The sequence below is a fragment of the Phoca vitulina genome, unplaced genomic scaffold (genome assembly GCF_004348235.1).
Source record: "Phoca vitulina isolate PV1807 unplaced genomic scaffold, GSC_HSeal_1.0 scaffold4, whole genome shotgun sequence".
In the NCBI taxonomy this organism is placed as follows: Eukaryota; Metazoa; Chordata; class Mammalia; order Carnivora; family Phocidae; genus Phoca; species Phoca vitulina.
The window spans coordinates 32,779,704-32,805,733 of NW_022589707.1; positions in this window are offsets into that span (position 1 = coordinate 32,779,704).

Consider the following 26,030-nt stretch of genomic DNA (forward strand, 5'->3'; position numbering starts at 1 on the left):
AGACATACCTGACACTGTGAAGAACAAAAGTGATTTTTTTCAAATATGGTTATACCACAGATATCAGAAATTTCCCATTATTCAGGGTTGATGAAATTAATATTATTATGCTACTTTAGCATAGCAGCGCCCAAAACAAAGATTACCACTATTCCACATGAACCCCTTAGGCAAAAATGAGGAAGACGTAGGAAGTGAGATGTTAAATGTCTTTTTCTAAATTCTTCTTTGGTATCCCACACAACACCTTACACATCATTTAGTAGATCCTTGTTGATTAATGATAAAGGCCTTAGAAGAGCATAAAGAGCTCTACCAAGCAAGCTAAAATGATTTCCCTCAGGCAAGGAAAGTTATACATTACAAGGTTCAGATCAAATTTTAAAGATCTGAATTCAACCTTTCATTTTTCTGAAGGGAAAATTTAGGCCTAGAATGGTAAAGGATTTTCCCCAAGGTTATTCAGTTCATTTGCTAGAAATGTCCAGTCCCTTCAGGAATTCAAGGTTTTCTTTGCTCTTCCTGTATGTCAGGACTCTGCAAGATATAGCCAATGGTAGTACCCTTGCCTTCATGAGATGACAATCTTTGCAGAAGGTAGACATTTAAAATAGCTGCTATGGGGAATGAATTGTGTTCCCCCAACTTTTATATGCTGAAGCCCTAATTCCCAATATTACCATAACTGGAGTCATGATCCTCAAAAAGCAATTAGGGTTAAATGAGGAGATAAGGGTGGGACTGTGACCTTATTAAAAAAATAAAAAGCCCTGTGTGTGTGTGTGTGTGTGTGTGTGTGTGTGTTTCATGTGAGGACACAGCAAGAAGGTGGCTGTCCACAAGCCAGAAAGAGAACATTCACCAGAAACTGAACCCTGCTAGAAACTTAATGTTGGACTTTCCAGCCTGCAGAACTGTAAGGAAGTAAATTTCTGTTGTTTAAGCCACCTAATCTATGGTATGTATGGCAGCCTGAGCCGATTAAGACAATAGCTACAATAACGTGTAGGGAAAGAGAATAAACAGCATTCCTCATAGACTTCAGTCCAGACCTCTAAGAGAGCAAGCACCACGGCCACAGTGATCTAAACTGATAACCTCTCCCTGAAGATCCACAGAGCTGACTAGAAAGGGCAGAACTTCAAGAGAGTAAGAAGGAGGAACAGCTGAGACAAACCACCCAATTGCAAAAGCAGGCCCAACCAAATGAAACATGAATGGAGACGCATCCTATTGAAATCTGTAGGTCAGACATCCACCACTGGCAGCACGAATGTTTATTGAGTGACTTCTTTAGGCAGACACCCTGCTAAGTAATGGGTATACAGCAGTGATAACTCAGACATTGGCCCTGCCCACAGGATCTCACCTCTGTGGGGGAAGACCATCTAACTGGGCTGCCATCGGCCCTAGTGTTCCCTGAGAACCCAATGAATTCTACAGACTGTCCATAAAATCTATCTCTGTCCATCTTATTCTGCATTTTAGCTTCTAATGGCAAGAACTTCTGATAGTTTTACAAACTTCTGCTACAAGCTTCCTGATGTCACCTTTGAAGAAAAAGCACTAATTGGACCACAGTCTATAAGGATTCATCCCTGTGGATGAGATCTGGGGTCATGAACAAAGTCTATGTGTGAATACGGCCAACCAGGTTGCTAACTTTGCTTGTGGCCAATTTGTGCAACCCAAGAGTTGGTGGCTAATCTACCTCTCAGCCAAAGAAGTCCAAGATAATATTGTCCTCTGGATCTCCAAAGCAGATCTAGATATGATCTCTGACAACTATGACTACTGAATACTGCCACCCAGGAAGTAAACATCAAGGGCATGTTTTAATACCGCAACAGGCAGCCATGGCATTTTCAATGCTTGAAGTCAAGACTGAATGTTAAGCCCTTAGTCACCCATAAGTTTCCTCCAGAGAGGGCCCTGGAGATTTTTAAGAAATCCATGAAGGATTTGAGATTGAAATCCCCGCTCAAGTGCAAACCCCAATAGCCAGAAATCCCCGGTGCTCTGCCCTCATTCCTACACTCTCAGCATTTCAGAGATTAAATGTCTGAATAGGATAGCCTCCGATGAAGAAATTTCTAATCAGTGGTAAAAAAATAAATTGATATAATGCATTATAACCAGAAAGTCTTAAACAGAAGAGGTGGTGTGCCTTAAAAAATGCAATTAGGGAGAGATTCCGGGAACTTGTAGCCAGAATATTTTCATGCAGAGCCAAGCTCAGCAAAGGAAAGCAAAGCAGGTAGGTGCTAGAAACTCCCCTTCTTCCTAGGATTCCTTAGTTGGGCAAGAAGAGAAATCTTCGATTAGGGTTCCTGGTTCTAATATGTGTATGGCCGGATGAGTTGTAAAGAGACAAGTTCATTAAGTTTTATCTGACCTAGAAGCCAATTTAATAGAAACATACTCCAAGGTCTCAGATAGGGGTTGGCAGTAGTTTTAAGTGCTTTTTGATTTGATGATAAAAGGAGATTAAGAGAAGGGATGGGGCTCTATGGAATAATCAAACAGAATTTTATGTGAGTTTAAAACCACACTTTTATTTCCCTTAATGTTGAAATAAGTTGCCAGAGACCTGTCAAAACACAAATCGAATGAGGATTATGATAAGCAAAGCATAGTGATCTCTGAAAATATGTCACAAGGGGTCTTCCAGGATAGAGTCCTTCCTGAGAAGCTAACAGTTAAACTTGGTCCTGACATGATTAGGAGCTGGCCCTTTGAAAGGAGAGTGGGAAGTGATAAGAATGTCTTAGTCAGAGGAAACATCATGTGCAAAAATCCCAAGATAAGACAAAACAAGTTGCATTCAAGGCATGAAAAAAGCTCAGAGTGATACCCATGAAAGAGGGGAGAGAAAAGAGATGAGGCCAACAACCTAGAACCTGTCCAAGTGGCAGATCTTATAAACTGGATTAAGGGATATTAACTGTGTCTTCAGGACAATGGGAAACCATGAAAGCATTTGCGTATGAACCTTAAATTGTGAAGTTTCATGATGTTGCTTTAACTAAATAATGTAAAAAGGATTTAAGAGAAACATGACTTTATAACCAGAAAGATAAGTCAAGAGCTGTTGAAGAACTCCAGGTGACAGAGGACAGCCAAGATAGGAGAGGTGGCAGTGAAAATCTGAAGAAGAAGACATTCTACATGCTTCACATTTCCTACTTGCGCAGGCAGATCTTGGAGTCTTCTGAAGCAAAGCATATTCAAAGCCCTAGTAATGATCTTCAGTCTTTTCAAGTCCAGTAAAAGGCATAATCATTCTCCTGGAAATGGAAGTCAGACACCTTGGAGACATAACAGATCCTTCTGTTTTCCTTATTCCCCCCTCCATATCCACTCTACTCTGTTCACAAATCCCATTAATTCTATCTTCAAAATTAATCTTTGATTGTCTTGGTTCATATTGGAAACAGACTCTGAGAGATTTGCACACTAGAAGTCTCCTGGGGATGACGCAGGACAATATTTCTAAGGGAAGAGGGAAGCAGGATAGGCAGAGGCAAAGGCTGAACTGCCATGTAGCTGCAACGGAGGCCTCAGCTGATCCTACAGGGACCTGTGGAACCAGAATGGTCTTCCCAAGTTGTCCTGACTCAAGGCAAGAGCCTCATTCTTCTTCCTTATTGACCAGTTACTGCATGTCAGCCAACCCAAAGGCATGACCTTAAATGAGGCCCTTCTGCTGGGCAAAGGACAAGTCCTGAGGATAGACAAAGCTCTAAATTGTTAGCAGTCAACATTCCTAGCAACTGGGAGAAAGTGCCTCAGTCTTAAAAGGGGCCTCTGGGTAGCACAGCACAGAGTCCTCCATGGCAATATTTATTTAGTTCCTTCTTTCTTGCTACCAACATTATTACAAGGCATTATCATCTCTTACCTTGACAATGTGTTAGCTCTGAAATGGTTTTCTCTGCCCCCATTCCTGACACCCTCCAAACCACTCTCTACCAAACCAAAGGTATCTTCTCAAAATGTGAGGCTGACCATGTTACTCTTTAGTTTTCAATGACTTCTCACTGCAATGAAAATAAAATACCAACTCCTAACCCTGCCTATGTCTACTACTTCCTGACCCTTCTTGCCTTAGCTCATTCATGCTGCCATAATAGAATACCATGGATTGGGGAAGGGGGCTATACATAACAGAAATTTACTTCTCACAGTTCTGGAGAATGGGAAGTCTAAGATTAAAGTGCTAACAGATTCAGTGTCTGGTGAAAACCCACCTCCTGGTTCATAGATAGCCATTTTTTTGCAGTGTTCTCATAGGGAAGAAGTGGCAAAAGACCTCTCCAGGGTCCCTTTTATAATGTAGTCTCACTACATTAACAGCACTATGAGGTTAAGACCATAAAGATTTTTGGGGGTGCCTGGGTGGCTCAGTCGTTAAATGTCTGCCTTTGGCTCAGGTCATGGTCCTGGGGTCCTGGGATTGAGCCCTACATCGGGCTCCCTACTCCGCGGGAAGCCTGCTTCTCCCTCTTCCATTCCCCCTGCTTGTGTTCCCTCTCTCGTTGTGTCTCTGTCAAATAAATAAAATCTTAAAAAAAAAAAAGACCGTATAGATTTTTTGACCTCTGTATCTCCAGAATCTAGCACAGTGCCTGATAAATACTTGTGGAATGAATAAACAAGCCAATGAATGAAGTATACACCAGGAGATATTTAGGAAATGCAATCAACAGAATTCTGCCAAAGGCACTGGGTGACTGGGTGTGATGGCTTAGGGAAAGTGACCCCTATGATTGTATATTGTACATTTTGGTGCCATCTACTGAGATGTTACAGGAGAAGTGGTTTGTGGGGAGTGGAAGGAAGGTCATCTAACCCTGACTCATGATATCATGTAATTAATATACACTTTATTCCCCACAACTGTGAAAACAAGGACATTTACCAGACATGCCTTTTTTTTTTTACCTTAAAGTCAATTTCTCTCTTAATAGGCAACTCCTGTAACTTTGAGCTTTCTTGATCAGCAAACGCTTTGATCCCCCTTGTTTTCTTTCACCGTAACCCCTCAGCCTCTCCAACATGCCAAATTATGCCTGCTCTTAGGACAAAAACGTGAGAATCAGACAAAAATACAGAATTTGAAAGAGGAAGAAGGAAGTTGAATATAGAGAGGAACATACAAAGGGGGGAAAACAGCCAGGAGGAAGATAAATCCTTGCCCCATGAAGAGCAAGAGACAAAGACTCAACTCTGGTTGTACTGAGTTTAGGGCAGAGACCTCATAGAAAGCAGTTAATGGTTTCACCACAGATGTTTATTTGCAAACATATGTTGTACAGGAAGCACAGAAACAGCCATCTCTGCAGTGTCAGAATCCCAACAATCTCTCATGCTTCATTTCTTCATTGGTTACAAATATGTACGTTAATTCATATCATCAAAGCTATAGCAGACCGCCCAAAAGACATCTGTGTTTATGTCAACTTTCAACTAACGTTGCTGTTTTAAGTGTGATAGTAGGGATAATCCCAAATATCATTAAAATTAAAATCACATATACCTGGCTTTAATTATCACATAAATTTTTGGCTTTGTATTTGCCTTTCCCAAATACATACTCCAGCGGTGATCTGTGACTCAGCAGTGGTTACAATGATCCTCACAAGTTAAAAAAATAAAATAAAATAAAGACTCTTCCTCATATTACAGATGAGGAAACAGGAGAGGAAACAGAAGTTCACGGGGTCACTATGTGACTTAGCTCAGTCGCATGCTTATTTTGTGGTGGAACCAGAGTTCAAAATTCCCAACCCCCTGTTAAGCATAGTCTAGTAAAACCAAAATGGCAGGAACTGTTTCTCATGACCCAGTGATTTCCAAACTTGGAGAGCTGCAAGACTGGTGATGGTCTCTTTGACACTACCCCACAAGATAACTTCAATCATTGATGAGAGAAATTTAAAAACCCTTCAGATAACTGGGAGCATATTCCAGAGTACAACAGTGTAGCTGAGATTTATAAATTGTGCAGTTATTCTTCATTTAGTCCCTTAAATTCATTCTTAGTTCTTCTCCTCCCTGCTCTGTCACCGGAAGCCTGTGCCAATGCCCACATCATCTTAGCTCCTTTGTGGCCTGGCCTACAGAGGGCTTGGCCGATGGGCATCACCAGAAGGAAACCAGAGGTCGGGAGGAAAGAGAAATCAGTATATTTCTTCCCTTCACACTCTCTGTTTTGGACCACATTTCTGCCAATTATATTCTTCTAGGACTACAATTAATATTAGTTGATCTCTTCTCCGAAGCTCCAACTTTCACTAGGTTCAAGTAATGCAATTTCCCTTTAAGCCCAGGGGCTCGAATGGCTTCCTTTGTTGCTAGTTTCTAGGTGCCTTGACATCCTTGTTTCCTTAATGCTGTTCACCCTCCAGGAGTGGCCCTTGAACCAACAAATTTATATTTTTTTTCTTCTGGAACTTGACTGGCACATGCATAGAGAAACTGAATATTAATGTTAAGGTGCCTCAATTAAATATATACCGTCAAAGCTGCAATGGTGTATACATAACTGTAATTAGCTGAATCTTTAGTAGAAACAGCATTGGAAATAGTTTTAAGTTTGCTTGGGGTATAGTTTGTGCTATTTATCATAAGGACTAGCAGTCATAGGTCTACAAAGACCAGCTCAAAAAGGGGGGGAGAATCAGAGAAAATCAGATTCAGATACTTGGGAAAGTGTCACCTCTCTCCTCAATCCTGGACTTATGAAGTAGCTGAAGTTCATGCCTCAGAAACACCAAATAGAAGTAGTATTAATTACATCTAAAACAGCGATGTTATCAGAAAATGCTAGAACCCTGTCTGAAAAATTGCTACATTACCTGCAAATCCCTGACAGCTCAATTCGATGTTAAGGTGTTTTCACCAAAACAATGGCTTAATCACTCCATTACAGGCAAAACTGCTATATTAACTGATAAGGCTTATGGTGCACCATCCCTTATCCCTGGCAGCAGCGTATAGGTCAGCCCGTGAGAGGGTGACTCGCAAGAACATATATCATAAATCCATGCTTAGAAAAACTTCAAGCTTCAGCAGTTCCTGCATTTCCCAGGGACTGCACTCACTTGGAGGTTGGGAGAAACAACACTGATATTTTGTGTAAGGGTTTAAGTGAATTTATAAGCCAGAACTGCCACCACTATATCATCTGCCAGGATGCACGACTTAGGAACTGCCTAAACCTAGAACTTTTTTTTCGAATGCCAACAAATGACCACATGAAGGCAAAGAAATATAAGCCTGACCCATGAGGACCACTGGCATTTTACATTCATTTCTTTCACATTTAATATTCTGAAAATTGCATGACTTTGGTCATTCCCTTATCCATTATTTATTCAATCATTCATTCATCTGTTTGTTTATTGGAGTTATGGACACTAAGGTTCAGAATAGTTAAGCTGCACTGGGTCAAACATGTCCTAAGAAGCAAAGCCCAGATTAAAAAAAAAAAAAAAATCTTCTGACTCCAAGTCCCATGCTTTTCCCCTCCACCACAGCGTGTGTTTATTCAGACTGTTGAAAAGCACACTATCTCTTCTAAGAGAAAAGTTAATAAATCCTACTCCAATTATACTTCCAAATATGTCCCTTATTAGATTTCTCCCCTTTTCCTTCCCATTTCCCTATTCCCAGCTGCCATCATCTCTCCTCTGGACTTCCCCCATAGTCTCCTAATTCATCTTCCTGCTTCCAGCCTTCCTGCTCTCACTCCCATAGTCCTTAATCCACAGAACAGCAAGAGAAACTATTTTAGACATAGATTATATGATGTCACTACTTTGCCTTGAAAGTCTAATGCTTTCCCATTGCACCAAGAATGAAACCCAAACTCCTTACCTGGCCTATAAGCTCCTGTATGATCTGGCTCCTGTCCGCCATGCTGAGTTCCTCTATAATCACCATGCCTCAGCTACCTCGGCCAACTTCCACCTTTTGAGCAGCCAGGCTCATTCTGCCACAGGGGCTTTGCACCTATTGTTACCTATGTCAGGGCTGCCTTTTTTCCAACTCTACCCATGACTTTCTCTGATCATTGTTCAGTTTCCATCTAAAGTCACCTCTTGTCTGACCACTTTATCTAAAGGAGCTTCTTGCTCTATCTCCAGATAATATATCCTATTACCTGATTGTCTTATTTTTTTTTTTTTTTTTAGGATTTTATTTATCTGTTTGAGAGAGAGACAGAAAGACAGAGAGAGCACAAGCGGGGGGAGGGGCAGGAGGAGAGCGCAGAGCCCTACACGGGGCTCAATCCCAGGACTCAGAGATCACAACCTGAACCGAAGTCGGAGCTTAACTGATTGAGATATCCAGATGCCCCTGATTTTACTTTCTTTATGATAAACATTATTCTCAAAAATCTTACTCACTCACTTTATTATTTTTTTTTTAATCTGGGCTTTGCTTCTTAGGACACTCTATTTTTTAGATTCAATTATTTTCAGCAAAGAGTCACTCTTGGCCATGGTATCCCCTGTGAAAGATATGTACTTTGCCAGTCCATTGACCTGACACTTAGTCATATGACTTCCTTTGGCCACTGACATGCAGTTGGAAGTGACAATGAGCTTTAGGGAGCATAAGTCTCAGCAGCCCTCTTGTGCTCCTAATCCCCACTGCCCCCAACCCCCATGAGGAGAGCTTGTCAGAGGCAGCCACTGCCCCTTCAACTTGGGTCCCGGAATGACAGATACATGGAACAAACCAGAACCCACTCATAGCGTGGAACAAAGTCACGATAGTAACCCCAGATCTAAGAGCATGAAATAAATGTTCTTTCTTTAAGGCACTGTGAATTCATCATTCTCTGTTGCCGTAGCAAAAACGCAGAGCATTTATCACTCCGTGAGTTATCTGTTTGTTTACTTGTTTAATGTCTATCTCCCTGGCTAGAAGGCAAGCTCCATGAGGGCGGAGACTTCGTCTCAGTCACAGCACCAAAAATGGCCTCCGGTTTGTAGTTGGAACTCAATAATGACACCTGTTACAACTCAATAGCAGTATCTGATACAATCTACAACTGTAGAAAATTTAAAACTCCTTGGACAATATGAGGCTTTAAGATGTAACATTTAAATATCAACATGTGGAATGATTCCCTAAGTTCTTCTGTTAGTTGATAGCAAAAGCAGTTTTTATTATTCCCCAAAATCAAACCAATTGAAAATGAAAACAATTGAACAGTAAATATGTTAGGCAGCAAAAAGGAGCAAGCCTGAGTCGCTTCTCCAAGAATAACAAAGAGCTGTGTGCTGAGAGTCTGTCTCAGTCGAAACCTAAAGTAGGAGACGAGGTCTCTAACCTCTCTCCCACTCAGACTCTCCAGCTCCACCCCAGGCCTCCCCTGCCTTCCTGACTTTGCATTTTGGCTCACTTTATCTGAAGCACCCTATCCCATATCTCTACATTTTAAGATTATAGCTATTCTTCAGATGCCAGCCCTTTGCAAAATCTTTTCAGTCTTTGCCATACAGAATTAATCTTCTCCTGGGAACTTAGGGAGGCTATTTGTACTCCCTATATAATATTTGTCACATCTGGCCTTCTATTTGGGCAGGAGGACCTCTAATAAGCTATGAGAGGACAGGACTTATGTCTTATTCACTGCACATTGCCCCGCAAACAGTGAATTTCCAAAAAAGTGTTTGTCACTTTGAAAAATACACTAAAGTTTCAAACATCCCTTACCATCATGGTAAGGTATCCTCTTTTAGAATTTAGATACACTTGAGATGGTCCACAGATCAAGCTAAATAACAGTTATTCATATCCTAATTGAATTATTTTAATGAGTTTGCATCCCTCCTGATGGCCAGTAAAAACTGTTGGCCCTGGAAAAAGAGAAGGTTTAAAAATCAGAGAGTGTGGACAGGAAACTGTAACAAAGGAAACTGCTCTGGGAACACATTTCTAATGGGAGCCTCAGCTGACCCTGAACAGCAACTGTGGGATATTAGGAATTGGGGAGGGAGGAGATGCCAGAGATGAAAAAGGGGGAGCAAAAGAGAAGATTCATGGGTGCTAATGAAACTTCTAAAACCTCACCCAACAGGGCCCTGGGACAACATTCATGTAAGCTGAGTTTATATGATGCCAAGTAAGTCCTTTGGGTTCAGTCACTTAATTACATTGGAGTGGGGGGAAAAATCAACATTATCATCTCACTGTTCTGTCAAATTCCCTGATTCACATTAAGAAATTTCCCCAAGGTAACTCAGAGGCTGTGTTTACATGATGGCCAAAAAAAAAAAAAAATTATTGAATATACATTGAAAGGCATCCAGAACAAATGTCTATATGACCCACTGTTCTAAAACAAAAATTTTGAATGAAGATTTGGCATCACCCACGATGATATTAAGATAAACCACTTTCCTCACCATTGTGATTCAGGCATCTGAAACCCTGCTATGATCCAGAAATTGGAAAGTGGATTAGAAACAAAAATATATAAGACAGATTTGCGGTCTTCAAAGAGCTAGTAGTCTAATAAGGGAGACAGACATAAAGAGGTAATTTCAGTGCAACGTGAAAGGACTGAACAAGTGTGGCAGAAGAGTGCCTCATACAGAGCGAACGGTGGAGTGAGCTGTCCAAATAACCACCATTAGTTCTGCCTCAACTGTGAACTGGCCAAAGATGGAGCTCTTGCCTCATGGGAGACAGAACTCAGACAGCCTTCTGTGCCACGGCGAGCAACTTCGAGGCTCTTCTCTAAGGAATGGAAATCTAGAGAAGAGTTTCAAGCAGGGGAGTGAAATGATTAAAGGTGTGGTGATGTGGTTTATGGCTTGATGTGCGCAAGAGTTTAAGTGATATATACTGGGAGCATGAACAGGGCAGAGCCAGTCAGGATCAAAAAGGACAGGGCAACATCCCATTAATGTTCTGGCTCTTGGGAAGGCATTGGGTTCACGGGTGTTCTATTATTAGAGGAAGCACATATACAATAACATACATACTTTTTTCCTGTATTAAAGATTTAAAAGAATTAAGAAAAAGGAGTTGCAGATTACAAGTTATTGGAGTGTTCAAAATTGATCAGATATATGGGTAAGAGAGTAGAAGTACCTAGAAAGAGGACTGTCCCACACAGTTATGCGTGTCGTGCCCTGAACTGAGGGGGAAGGCGGGGACTGAAGTCCAACCTGATCTTTGCTTATCAAGTAGGGTTTGTGTGTGCATGGAGAAAAGTCAACTTCTTCTAGTTTTCACGAAAGCACTACTACATGGGCAAGTGGCAGCCCTGTCTAGGTTAACACCCAGTTTTCTGTCTTGAGCAACTGGATGAATGGTGATAGTACCAGTGACTGAACTACTAGAAGAGATATTCCTGGCTAACACTGTGGGGGGCGGGCGGGGGGGAGGAGATCATAATATCAATTTCAGGCTATGTGTGATATCCAAGTGAAGATATCTACCAGGAATGTGTATATATGATTGTCAAGGTTGAGGGAAAGTTCAAAGCTGGATACAGAGAGCTCAGTGGCACATATAGGAGTTAAAGCATAAAAGTCAGAGAGTCCTGAGGACGTACAAAACAGTATCACTTAATCTGGAGGGGCGGGCAGATGAGCCCGAGAAAGTGATCATTGAGCTTATTGCTCTAACCAAAGATTTAACATTCCCTAAAATGTTTCAGTGACATCTTATTGCACTTACAGTTTTCCTGAAAACTTAAAGCTTGTTTCCTACAAACAACGCATCCAGTCCCCTAAAGCACCAGCAAGCCCATTTCTCATCAACATTAAGGCTTTTAACTATGTCCTTATCTCATCTTCAAAAACAACTGATTGCCTGTCATTGGCTTATACTTTTCAGATGGATTCTATAAAAGGTATTTCATCTTACACATTGCGTTAGTCAACCAAGGATATATTCCCTCATGTTTCAAGACACATTCAGTTCAAAACTGAAATTTAAGCCTCTGTCTTTAGCACTATGTCCTTTTGCCCCTGTGGAAAATGGAATTTTTATATAATATTTTTGGTGACATTCTTGCCATTCAAATGGCCCAAACATTTTTTTAAAGCAACATTGTACTGTAACATTTTATTAGTAAAAAGGAAGATGTCTGAGGTGGATTTCTGAAAGAGTACTATAAAGTACTTTCACCCACAAACTGTTCACAAAGGCCTTAGTGGGTGACTTCTCAGCCAAATACGGTGGGGTTATCTAATTAACAGAGAATTTACTATTATTAGTTACACTTCCCTTTCCAGACTTTATGTTAGACCTTGGGAATTCAAAAAGGATATTATCCCCACACTTTAGAGATTCAACTTAGCAGATTATCAAGAGTAAAACAGCACAAATTGTCAGTTAACATTTTCTCCAGTTCTAATTATATGAGAAAATATGAAGAGGTCTCCATCTTTATTAAAATTTTATTTTAATTTTACTAAAAAATGTTACTTCATAGTCCAATTCACTCCATTATTACATCCGTTCTCCCCTAAAATTTTTAATTTTAAGACTCCAAAATAAGACAGGCTTATATAAAGACTTATTATTTATGACATTTTTAATATACTCATCACTATTCAAGGTAAATGCTATACAAAAAGAGATAAATTATGTGTCCAGGAAGGCTGCAGTTCATAATTCTTGCCCTCTTTAATGTCAGTGAGCCCTGGACAAGTTTTTAGGGACAAACTAGCAGTTAATGTAGATAATGTAGATTCAACCTTAACCATCATTTTATGATCCAGAAACTCCTAGATTTCCAAGCCTGAATTACAAATCAATTAGATATCACATTTATTTTTATTTTATTCACCTGATTATAACCTGCAAAATAAAATTAAAAGCCCAAGACAGTATATCATGTCATTTATTCTCTTTGGAACCAATAGAACATGTACCTTGTCCACTCATCCAACAAATAATAATTGAGTATATACACTGTAACAGACCCTGTATTAGTTAAGAATGGTGTCTATGTTAATGACTATTACAGTTCCTGACTTCTTAGAAAGTGCATTTCTATCAGATTTCTTTTTCTTAAGTTTTTATTTAATTCCAATTAGTTAACATACAGTGTTATAACATGAAAAAATATTCAACATCACTCAGTATCACGGAAATACAAATCAAAACCTCAATGAGATACTACCTCACACCAGTCAGAATGGTTAAAATTAACAACTCAGGAATAACAGATGTTGGCGAAGATGTGGAGAAAGGGGAACCCTCCTACACTGTGGTGGAAATGCAAACTGGTGCAGCCACTCTGGAAAACAGTATGGAGGCTCCTCAGAAAGTTAAAAATAGAGCTTCCCTACAACCCAGCAATTGCACTACTAGGTATTTATCCAAAGAATACAAACATAGTGATTCAAAGGGGTACCTGCACCCCAGTGTTTATAGCAGCAATGTCCACAATAGCCAAACGATGGAAAGAGCCCAGATGTCCATCAACAGATGAATGGATAAAGATGATGTAATACATTATATGTTAATAAAAAAATTTTAAAAAGAAGACATGATATATATATATACAATGGAATATTACACAGCCATCAAAAAAATGACATCTTGCCATTCATTTGCAAGATATGGATGAAACTAGAGGATATTATGCTGAGCCAAATAAGTCAGTCAGAGAAAAATAAATACTGTATGATTTCACTCATATGTGGAATTTAAGAAACAAAACAAAACAGATGAGCACAGGGGAAGGGAAGGAAAATAAAATAAGATGAAAACTGAGAGGGAGACAAACCATAAGAGATGCCGAACTAGGAAACAAACTGAGGGTTGCTGGACTGGGTGGGGGAGGGGATGGGGTAATTGGGTGATGGGCATTAAGGAGGGCACTTGATGTAATGAGCACTGGGTGTTATATGCACCTGATGAACCACTAAATTCTACCCCTGAAACTAATAAAAAAAAAACCATACAGTGTTATGTTAGTTTCAGGTGTAAAAATAGTGATTTAACAATTCTATTTATCACCTGGTGCTCATCACAATATCACATTTCTTTTTTTTTTTTAAGATTTTATTTATTTATTAGAGAGAAAGAGAGCATGTGCACGAGAGTGAGAGAGAGAGAGCAGGAGCAGGGGCAGGGAGAGAGGGAGAGGAAAAGCAGACTCCCCGCTGAGCAGGAAGCCCGACGCAGGGCTCAATCCCAGGACACTGAGATCACGACCAGAGCTGAAGGCAGACACTTAACTGACTGAGCCACCCAAGCGCCCCTCACATTTCTTTATAAGAGTCTGTAAATTCTCAAAAAGACACTCATTAATTATCTCCTAGAACTATATTTGGGGGAAAAGTGAAAGAACTGTTTCTCAGGATGAAAATTGTTGTAAGCTTATTTTAATGGAGTCATATTACATAATATCACAAAACAACCAAAAAAACGTTATATGGAAGAAACTCATCTGTAGCTGAATTCAAATGAGTTATTGTATATTTTGATGGTTATCACCATGTGGTTCAAGGACTAGAGAATCCACAACTGATTTGTTCAACAAATACAAAATTGTAAGTACTGATACCTTGGGCATTATTAAAGGGGTAGAAACAATATCTTCTCAAAAATTTCAACATATTTAGACTGTTCCATTTCTTTCTTTTCCGATCCCCTATACTGCTCTTACCATTCCCTTTGAAGATAGAGAATGATCCATCCTAATTTTTGTTCTCCCTTCTGAAACCATGTTTAGCTTTATTATTGTCCTTAGATTTTCAGTAACCCCCATAGTGCTTCTCTAGGAATTGTTCTGGATCTCTAAAGAGCTTCCAAATATGCAGTTATTTTTGTGTTCTTTAAAAAATCAATGTTTGGGGCACCTGGGTGGCTTAGTCGGTTGGGCTTCTGCCTTCAGGTCAGGTCATGATCCCGGGGTCCTGGGATCAAGCCCTGCATTGGGCTCCTTGCTCCTCGGGGAGCCTGCTTCTCCCTCTCCCTCTGCCTCCACTCCCCCTGCTTGTGCTCTCTCTTTCTGCCAAATAAATAAGTAAAATCTTAAAAAAAAAAAAAAAAATCAATGTTTAAGGGACACCTGGATGGTTCAGTCGGCTAAACATTCGAGTCTCAATTTCGGCTCAGGTGATGATCTCAGGGTTGTGAGATTGAGCCCTGCATCAGGCTCTGTGCCAAGCACAGAGTCTGCTTGGGATTCTCTCTCTCACTCTCCCTCTGCCCCTCCCCCACTCGTGTTTTTTTCTCTTTCTCTCTCTTAAATAATTAAAAAAATAAAAAAACAGTGTTTAAAAAATACAAAAAATATATGCTCAAATCATCTCCTGCAAATCTAGTTTTCTAATCCTTAGAAGATATTTCTCTTAATTGTTCAAAATAACTACCCCTCCTACACACACACACACATACACACACACACACAGACACACACACACACACACACACTGCATTTATCTTCTTTTCCTCTACCCAGTATTCAAAAGGACCTGAATTTCAAATATGATGATTGCAAGAAATAAAATAAACCAAGGAAAGAAGAGATCTATAGAGTCTTAGTTGAATAAAACATCTGAAATAGGCTTATAATCAGTAGCAATTTCAAGTAGGTCTTGTCCTATTCATGATGGATCATCGCATTCATTAAATACACCTATAAGCTGGCTTCTTTTTTGGTGACTATCCTCTACAAGGAGTCAGGCTCAAAAAGGTCATTTTTTTTTTTGCAACTTAATATTTGGCATTCACTGGTTGGAACAAAGCATTAAATCACATTTAGTGACTCTTTCATAATGACCTTGAAAAGAAATAAATGTCGCTCTTCTAAGCATATTACATGAGCAAAGGTTAATATGAAGGCAAAGATTTTTTTGTCTTACTTTTGATTAACTAAAGATATAAGAAACCATCGCATTATTTTAAGCACCCAAGTTGTTGGTGTGCCCCAATATTCCACAGTAATTCATGGCCTAGTAAAGATATATATATAGGAATATATAGATAGATAGATAATATACATTATATAATTATATTTATATAAGTATTATATGTATATATATGTATACCACATATATATATATAAAACACATATATACCATATATAGATAGATATAGATAGATATAGATAGATAGATAGATATCCATACCACATTTTCATAAAGTCTGCTGTCATATCCCAATGTGCCACTCTGGCCAAAGCTGACTGCAAGAAAAAGCCTAAGCCAAGCCAATTACATGTCTCATGTCAATCATGTTATTGGCATTCAAACTAAGAGACCCCAGTCAGTCCCTGTTGAATATTTAAGCTATGAGATAAATTTTAAAATACTGGAATGGTCATTTTTTCACCTAATTTAAAATGATGTAAAGAGAGTTAACAAAAAAAAAAAAAAAAAAAGTGAGAGAATGAAGCAGACACAAGAGAACCGGAGAGTTGGGAGACCGTGAGGACAAGAGAGCCAGGGAGAGTGACTGCCTTGGACTTGTATGATTTTTCACATCCAACGCCAACCCTTCCCAAGGTCAGGCTGCACATCCTACCTTCAGTTCTGTAAGATCTACCAAATCCTCCTTCTGTCACGGCATATTTTTAATAGGTTCTATTTCATATAGTCAAATTACATTTGATTCAAACATTGATCTCTTTTAAGTACAGAGGTAAAGGCAAGGTGCCAGGCATTGTCAGAAAGGCTGACTTTGGCCTTGTCTTACAATTAGTTTCCAACAGAAGATATCTGGTTGTCAAAAGGGCTGTGTGATCTTAGGAAAGCATGATAACTTTGAGTCTATGTTTCTTGTTTCTTTTTTTTTAAAGATTTTATTTATTTTTTGACAGAGAGACAGCGAGAGAGGGAACACAAGCAGGGGTTGTGGGAGAGGGAGAAGCAGGCTTCCCGCTGAGCAGGGAGCCCAGTGAGGGGCTCCATCCCAGGACCCTGGGATCATGACCTGAGCCGAAGGCAGACGCCCAGCGACTGAGGCACCCAGGCACCCCGAGTCTATGTTTCTTTGCCTTAGAAATAAAGGCATAAAGACTTCTCCATTTGACAGTATGACAGAGTAGATACCCCAAACAACCTTTTGAATAAAATAAAATTTCAGGTAAATTTTTTAAGTATTTTTTAAAATGCATCACTGAGCTAACACAAAAGTAATAAAGGTGTCAAGCCTCAAAAACAAAGTAACCCAGAAACTCTAGGAGATAAAAGAATGCCAAGGCCTAATTTTGACCCTAAGATTTTTATTGAAGTTGCAAGACCTTGAGCTTCCACTATGACACCTACTTACAAAGCAGGGGATGTGAGATAAAGCCCAGGGCCTCTCAAGGCTGACTAATCTAATAGATGGTTCCTGCCACCCCACCATGAAAGGGTGAGTGAGACATAAACCCCACTGCATACAATGGAACAGAAAAGAAACTCACCTATGCCAACTGAACTCTCTTAGAGGGAAAAAATACACATATTTACCCTAGTAATTCCTACCCATAAGCCATCCCTATCCACATTTGCAATCTGAGTTCACACTACCTATGTGATCTAAAAAAATCCTCAAGAGCAAATTTTAATTTATGGTGATTCAGGTTGGTAGCAGCCCCAGGGACCTGGCAAAAATCCAGCAAAACTTACTTTGAGGTGTATTGATCATCAACTAATTAAAGAATAATTCAGACAGTAAATTAAATGCAGCCCTATTTTCTAAATACAAAGCTGATCATATCACTCCTGTGCTTAAAAAATGTCATTGCCTTTTAAAAATCAAACTCTGTTCAGTTTCCTCCCAATCACATATAATGATCCACCCACAAAGTATTTTGTCTCCTAGCCCCAAATATCGGAGTTGTTTAGAGGTTTTTACCACACAAAGGAGCAAATTCCTATACAAGGGAAGAATTTCTACCACAGAGCACCAAGAACAATCCACTGAAATAGAACCTCTTGATCATGCTGGGATCCTCACACCATTGGGAAAATAGGCAAAAGACCTTGTTGACCAAGATCCTAAAATAGTTACTACTATGAAATGGGTTCAGGGAGAATGGTCCAGGTAATTCCCTGGAGCACATTCTTTTACAATCCTGCTTAGTGACAAAAATGAATAACTTGATTTTTTAAGTGGGCAATGGACTTGGATAAACATTTCTCCCAGGAAGGCATATGAATAGCTACCAGGTATAGAAAAGGTGCTCACCATCACTAAGAATTGGGGAAATGCAAGTAAAAACCACAATATCACCTCACATCCGTTAGGATGGCTATTATCAACAACAACAAAAAGACAAGTATTGTCAAGGATGTGGAGAAATTGAAACTCTTGTACACTATTGGTGGGAATGTAATGTGGTAAAGTTGCTATGGAAAACAGGATGGATGTTTCTCAAACGGAACCATATGATCCCATAATCCCACTTCCGGGTAAACTGAAATCAAGATCTTGAAGAGATATCTTCACCCCCATGTTCATTGCAGCACTATGCACAATAACGAGGATACGGAAACAAATCAAATGCCCATTGACGAATGAATTAAAAAAATGTGCCACAGGTTTCCCTCATTATAAGTAGAACATTCCTATGAAACCTTTCATAAATCAAGGAAGCAATTACCATTAATTCATATGGGGAAATTTTTAGCATTGCCCGACCACCAAAATAACCTCTCCCAGGCTTTTCTGATACTTGAGGACATATTTTGCTAATGGATACAAAAATAAATCGAGATAAATCACAGATGCTCACAGACACAGTTCAGAGCTTGGGCGCTTGATGCTGAGCTGCTGAGTTCTTGGGGAAGGAACTCGGTGGGGCCACTCTTGCGGCTCAGGATGTGTGCTGCCTTTATAATGGCTCACTGCAAAATAAACACTGAACACCATCTTCACCTTTTTTCTTAAAAGTGAAAATCCTTTTTGGATTTCTTTCCATTCGTGAAAGCAGACACTAATGTAGGTCTTTCATAAAAGTGTTGTAAACTTCCCAAAAGTGGGGGATACCTGTATATACCTAAATGGAATATTATTCAACCTTCGAAAAGAAGGAAATGGGGACACCTGGGTGGCTCAGTAGGTTAAGCGTCTGCCTTCAGCTTGGGTCATGACCCCAGGGTCCTGGGATCGAGTCCTGCATTCAGCTCCTTGCTCAGCAGGGAGTCGAGTCCGCTCTCTCTCCCTCTGCCTGCCGCTCCCCCTGCTTATGCTCGCTCTCTCTGTCAAATAAATAAATAAAATCTTTAAATTTAAAAAAAGAAAAGAAAAGAAGGAAATCCTATCATTTGCAACAATACAGATGAACTTGAAGGACATTATACTACATGAAATAAGCCAATTTCAGAAGGACAAATACTGTATGATTCCACTTCTAAGAGGTATCTAAAATAGGCAAATTCATGAAAACAGAGAACTGAATGGTGGTTGCCAGGAGAAGGGAGAGGGGGAAATGGGAAGTTGTTGTTCAACAGCCATAGAGTTTCCGTTATGCAAGATGAATAAGTTCTAGTGATCTACTGTACAACACTGTGCCTGTAGTCAACACCAGGTATGGTGCACTTACAAGTTTATTAAGAGGGTAGATCTTACGTTAAGCCTCCCGACCACAACAAAAAAAAAAGCAAGGGGAGGGAGGACACAAGGTAACTTTTGAAGTCATGATGGATGTTTATTACCTTGATAGTAATGATGGTTTCAAGGTGTATGCATATGTCCGAACTCACACACATTAAGCAGGTGCCATTTTTTTGGTTATACCTGTTTTTGTTTATACCTTGATAAAGCTGGTAACAGAAAGAACCAATGGCCATGAAGAATCAACGGCCAGGGTTTCAGACATTTAGAAGGTAGATCTGGAACATATCACCAGGCAAACAACCCCTACCACAGGCAAGGATCCGTAAATGGGTAGTGCAGAAGAAATGCTAAGTGCAAGAACTAAAAACTCTAAACCTCACTCATATTCTCTTCATTGCTGAGTCATTTTTCTTTGAGTAATTGCCCTTCTCTTTGCCGGTGGCCTCCACCAATACTGTAAAATAGTGTTTAGTGATGGTGATTAACCTTGTCACTTAGTCGGTAATGTGGGTAATATCAGGATGGACGGATCACAGGGAAACCGCAAGGAACAAAACACCACCCACATATCTCACACACCAGTTGAAATGCAGGAACTGGCCACAACTTCAGGCTGTCTCCCTCAGGGAAACGAGTGAATATCGTTTAGGTCATAAATAACGTAAGAGGTAGAAGCATTTTTGAAACTCTATTATTAGTGTTCCTCAACCTTTTATTAGTATCCCAAGGAGAAAAATTTAATTTAATTTAAATTCTCCCTAATGAGAGAAATTAAATAGTAAGAAGTAAGATTTTGTGATGTAGGGTTGAGCTTTGGAGAACCCCAAACCATGGGAATACTGTATTTGGTTCCTGTTCCTGCACAAACTATTACACTGTAGCAGCGCAAAGTACAATTTTTTTTCTCTTACAGTTCTGGAGCTCACAAGTCCAAAATCAGTTCTACAGGGTTAAAAATCAGCATGTTGGCAGGTCTCTGTTCCTTCTGAAAGCTCTAGGGAAGAATCCATTTCCTTGTCTTTTTCCAGATTCTAGAGGCTACCTGCATTCCCTGGCTCCTGGCTCCTTCCTCCAGCTTCAAATCCAGCAGCGTAATTTCCTCCAATCTCTTGCCTGCGTCATCACATTACGGACTCTGAGCCTCCTGCCTCCCTCTTCGAAGGACCCCGTGATTACACTGGACCCACTCAGATAATGCAGGATCATCTTCCCATCTCAAAATCCTTAACTTAGTCACATCTGCAAAGTCCCTTTTTACCAGGTGAGGTAACACAGTCACATATTCTGGGGATCAGAACATGCACATCTTGGGGGGGCAAAAGCCTACCACAAATATCTAATATCCCTTCCCCCAAGACCAATTTTGCCCCCTTGAGAGTAATAGCACCCCCATTTAGAATGCATGCTATATATACAGGAAGGATACACGTGGATGCTAAGTAGCCAAACGAACTATACTGAACAGCTCTGGGGGTTCTCCCCTTTTCTTGGTACTAGCAAACCAGATTTCCTTTGGAGAATGGCCCTTTCTTCATTGTGTGCAACCTTAATGGACCCACAGATCAAGGTGCCCACTTTCTGCCAGTCAAGGTGCAGGCATCTGGTGGTCAACTAGACCCTCTCTGTGAGCAATAAAAAAGGGGCTAGGGCTTCATTCAGCATGTAAGGAGACCGTCTCTGAGCCCTCATGCCCTTAACTCCTGGTTTTTCTGCTTTCCTGGTTCTTCAGCCTCCCCTCACTTCCCACTCCACTTCTAGGGTTCCACCAATTCCTTCCAATATATTCCATTTTTGATTGAGTTGGCCAGAGCTGATTTTTTTTTTTTTTTTTGCATGCACCCAAATAATTCCAACTCATTCACAATAAGATGCTACAATTTCTGATACTGATACAATACTTTAGGGATCTAGAATTTCAGGAAAAATGAATAATCACCAAAGTGATTTTACTGTCACTTTGAGTCAAAGTGAAATTGGGCAATTTAACAATGAAATAACTAGAGGAAAGCTAGCCAACAAAACTTTCTGCGATGGTGGTAATGTCCTGCATTGTGGTGTCCAATCCAATAGTCCCTAGCTAGGAGGAGCCAACCAGTACTTGAAATGTGGCTAGTGGAACTGAATTTACAATTCTATTTAATTTCAACTAAGCTTAATTTAAGTAGCTACGTGTGACCGTTTGCTATCATACTGGACAAAGAATAACTAGAGCTATTATATTTGTATCATTAAGAATGGTCTTACATAGGATACAGCATCTTTAAACAAATGATGAGATCTTTAACCATGAGAACTAATTACTCTAATTTTTATAAATACTCTGAAATTTCATAACAAAGACCCATGGCCACTGGGCTGGTTATTTTGTTTGCCCTTCCCAATCAAGCCTCTTTCCTTCAACACTTTTGGCCCCGTAGGCTGATACCTATGGATTATGTAAATGGACACCTTTGCCCTCTGGTTTCCACTGGAGGTGGATAACTGGGAATTTCCTGCAGATGGAAGGGAAGGAGCACAGCGAAATTGACTGACTTATCCCTGTTCCCTTCCTGCACCACCAGGCACAGCTCCTTTCAGGCACCCATCTGCCTTTCTGTCTTCACGTTCCAGTAACTAGCCTTCCTTCTGCCTCTTCCGCCCTATGGTTAGTGATGGCACCCCACTGTTACTAACTCTCAGGTATTTACTGTGCTCTGCCTTGCTCCAAAAACCCCACCCTTATTTATTACTCCATTTAAGTACCCTATCTCTTTCCTGATGGGACACTGACTGATAAAATCAGTCAACATTTTCATTTAATAATATTTTAGAATAAGGCTTAAAACCATAAGCTAACAAATGGATATATCTCACCGTAGAGCTGAAAGAGGACCCTTGTCATTGATCATTGCTATAAATATTAGTCATTTAACACATACACACAGTACAAATGCATATACTCAGAGTTAGGAATAAAATTCAACTCAAAGCTCAATGATTGCTTTACATTGATATACTCACACACACTCACACAGTACACTGCATATACTCAGAATTAGGAATAAAATTCAACTCAAAGCTCAATGATAGTAACAATATTTCTATTATTAACAGCAGATACCAAAGATTCTTCTACAAAAGCAATTACAAATGTGTTGACACAGATCCTAACCGCAATTTGATCAAACCCCTGGGAACTTGTTTTCAAATGCAGGTCCCTTGGAAAAGAAGATAAAATATCAGTGGGTTCCCATCAGTTCAGTCTAGTTAGGTTACTATTAATCAAAAAGGAAAGTGGAAGCAGAATGAAGTGTTATTTGTCAACTAAACACAGCTGGAAACAAAAAATGGAGAAACTTGTGTTTTTCCAGGAGGATGAGAATATGTTATATCCAAAAGAAACTTTAGAGCTCATGCAACTGAAGATATTCCAGAACATGCTGTGAGTGGTCCTCTGGGAAGCTTCTACAGAGCCGTCCTTAATCTAATCTGATGGGAGTCAGACCTCCACCCTCCTTCAAAAGAAGCAATTCTAAAGTTAATCCCCGCAAATTTTAATTTGAACAAACTGCTAAAAAAAAGAAAAATATGAAAGCCACTTCTGCTTCAAAGCCATCCCTACTCCCCATTAAAAATGGGATCCTATCTAAGATAAGTTAAGGGATTTCCCCAATGTCAAATATCTTGCCCTCCAAATCAGGTCTCTAGAGTATGTACTGACTGGTCTTACTATTATATTCCAGTCATTCCAACTAAAATATCATCAATGTTTTCCTTTCACATGTGTTTGTGCATGATTGTATCTGCGTCAATATCATATATATAAAATATATATCCATTACATATATACACATATACATATATTTATCTTTATTTATGTATAAACTTTTAAAGGATCTTTAGGAGAAGCATATGGTCCAAAGTTTAGTTACTGGTTATATTGGTTAGAGTAATACTAGCTGCCACAATGCATATTGTTTCAAACTCAATAGACTTTATTCTTGCTGGGCAGTGACCAGATCAGTGGGGTTGTCTTCCTCACAGTCAATCAGGGACCTAAATTCACAAGAGGCTTTGCCACCTTCAATATGTAGCCTCCAAGGCTCTCATGGCCATCTCCCTCCCAACCAGCCAAAAAGGGAACAACGGCATGGAAGATCACACTTGGAAGATTTTTCAAGCCCAGGAAAATGTGGCGTATATCACTTCTACTCACATTCTATGAGCTAAAGAACCCAGTCACATAGCTATCCTGAACTGCAGGAGAGGCTGGGAAATGAGCCCCACTGTTTGCTCACGAAGAAAAGGAGAACAGGGATTTGGGGAACATCTAGAAGTCTCTGCCACAGGGCACTAAGCCTTTCTTGCAACCCCTAAAACACATACCCAGGAAACAAGAAGAGAATGGCCCCCGTTTTCTAAATGGGAAAGCTGAAGCATAGACAGTGTGCTGATAATAGAAGCAAAAAGGGGTCTCCCCCTCCCTCGCAATTAGGCCTGAGGCTAGTATTCAGTGTTCCAAACCTGCCAGAAGGAAACACAGTGAGGTGAACGCACAGCTTACACTAGAGGAGAGTCAGAGGAATAAGTAACTGACCTAGCTCCACCATTGGCTTCATTCACTGCTTACTTCACAGTATACCATCTATGAAATCCACTGCCCACAAGAGGGGAAACTGAACCTATGGACCTAAGCCAGAAGGCTAGACCCTTGCTACTTACTTCTCAAGTAGTGGTCTATGGCCACACCCTCTACAGTAGTTCCAAAGCCTTACAGTGGTTAGTTAAGATAACACTAGCTACGCCACAAACCAGAAACCCTGAAATCTCAGCAGCTTAACACAGAAATTCATCTCTCCTGCATATAAAAACAAAATGGATGGTCCTGATCAGCTGCCGGCATTCCTGTGAACAGTGTTTGAAGACCCAACCTCCACCCAATTTACTGCTCTCCTATTTCCAAAGCGATTTCCAAGGTTACCCCAGGGGTGTTCATCCAACCGGCAGGTGAGAAGAAGAGGGCATAGAGAAGGTGTGTCTCCTGCTTGACCCTCTCTTCCTGCAAGTGACACATGCCAGATCTGCTCCTATTTCATTGGCAAGACCACTGGCATGGCCACACCTAGATGTAAGGGAAGCTGGGACAAATGAAGTTGTTTCCCAGCAACGGTTTTACACTAGAATAGCAAGGACACATGTTTCTGATGAAGAGCTAGCTCTCGCTGTCACAACCCACTGGGAACCAGTGGAAAGAATCCTTTTATTTGACTAGTTGTTATCTGTGCCACAAAGAGTTCTGTTTCCATAAATAATTACTTACAGTGGGTTTTCTTTAGCCTGGTATGGCTGAGCTTCAGAGGTAAGTGAACACTTTGAAATATATTCAAATTTTCATGAGTGGGTACAGACTACATTTTTAAAAAGGGTCCGTAGCCTTTATTTCAGATTTTCAGAGAGCTTCAAGAACCCCCTAGATATTTCTAAATCATCGCCACATACAGATTCTCTAAACTCGCTTTGTCCTTCTAGGCCTCATTCCCTAACCCAGTGGTTTGTAAACTAAGGAATCATACCCACTGAGGATCACATTGAATGTACAGATGTCAGGACCCTACCCGAGCCCTCATTCAATGATATTTAAGTTGGGGTGTGGGGGGTAAGTTAGGCAGTCGCAGAATATGTGTATTTTTTTAAACTTTCCGTGTAGCCATTGTTCTTACTCCCTGAGCTAAACTGAACAGGTGCATCGCTTGTTAAAGAGAGGCGAGCCAGCTTGCTCCTAGCTAGGGCTGCCAGTGATTAGCTCCCCCCACTCAGCACACCCACATTCCCTTCAGTCCATCCAGCCTGTTCTAACATAACACAATTTTCAGTCTATTCAGCAGACCCATTTTCAGTTTCATGTAGCCCTTAAAGATCTCTTTAATTACAACGAGACTGATTAAGCATCTCCCATGGGCCAAGCACCATGCTTATCACTTCCCATTTCATGGAAAACTCATAGCCACCCATTTGCAGATGGGTAGACGGGGGCTTCTAGACCTGTACCATTTGTCCATTGTCACAGAGCTAGCAAGCGCCTGAACCTAGAGTCAAACCTCACTGCCTGATTCCAATCTCTTTGTCTGATACGAGAACCTATTTTTAATCCCTCCTCTTCATAACATTGCAGAATACTTTCAAGGCTTTATTATTTGCCTCTCCTGCGCTCAGCAGTTTTGCTCTGCTCCAATACTACTTGAGGTTTTTATCTTCCCCCAGTTTAAAATTTTAACTCTGAATCGTCCATGTATAAAAAAGAGGAACTCCGTAACTCTTTCCCAGTGGAAACAATGCATATATTATTTGTCATCAATTTTTCAATTCAGAAGCACCAAATGAAGTAGATGTGAAACATTCAGGATGTCAGGTTGAGCTACAGAGTTCTCTGCTTGAACAGCAAAAGAGAGGTCTACAGATATCCTTAGAGCTTTGATCGCAATATGCATAGCTGAGTGAGGCTGTTAATGACAAAC